This window comes from Malaclemys terrapin, chromosome 4 (genome assembly GCF_027887155.1).
Source record: "Malaclemys terrapin pileata isolate rMalTer1 chromosome 4, rMalTer1.hap1, whole genome shotgun sequence".
Lineage (NCBI taxonomy): Eukaryota > Metazoa > Chordata > Testudines > Emydidae > Malaclemys > Malaclemys terrapin.
Genome location: NC_071508.1, coordinates 6,839,568 through 6,840,419, shown reverse-complemented (window position 1 = coordinate 6,840,419; position 852 = coordinate 6,839,568).

Genomic DNA, 852 nt, shown 5'->3' with positions numbered 1-852 from the left:
CCGGGGCCTGTCCGGGTGTCTTTTGTTATCCATTTGTGGCAAGTGGTCATGCAAGAGCCCCTTCTTTCCAGGGGGACGGTCGACCCAGGGCCAAGAGGGAGTTACGGCGTCTGATTCTCATTCACCAGCAGGAGTCGGTCCCATAAAAGAGATTCCCTCGCCCACCTGCTCTCGTTAATAATCTGGGACCAGCATGGCTGCCACAACGCTGCCAATGATCTTTGCGTATCAGTGAGTTGAGTTGAAACGGTTCTTTGCATTGGTCTGTCCGAGCAGGCCCTGCCCCTCTCACCTGCCAGAGACGATGTCCCCTCTGAGCCGGGAGTGTTTAATTCCCTCTACCCCAAAGATGCTCGGGTTTTCTCCCCTCCTCCATCTGCCTCAAAGCTCCTTTAATGCCCCCTGGCAGCTGTTTAAATGCAGGACTGAGCTCTGCAAGAGGTAGAACAGGGTGGGTTATACTAGGAGTGACCCCAAAAATCCCAGGGCTGTTTGGCCCTGCTCTTCCCTAGGGAATCTATTGAAAAAACCCTCTTGATCTAGGAATCTGTCCACCCCCTCCCCCCAGACACACGCTGGATTTCATAGACTACAACACACTATGTACATTTTTTTTAAACAATCTTTTTTTAATGCATTGTCCCCTGTGCCATTAACTGCTGGCTGAAATAAAAGAGAAAAGCTGCATCTTTCTAATCTCTTGTAGTAACCTGCCAGAGGTTACGGAGCGACGCTAATGGCTGACTCCGGATACTGGATTCCTTTTCTATATCCCATTCCTAGGAGGCCATCTGTCCTGAATGGCACGTGAGCCGACCGTGCGCGCTCAGACAAGGCTAAGGGGGGAGGATT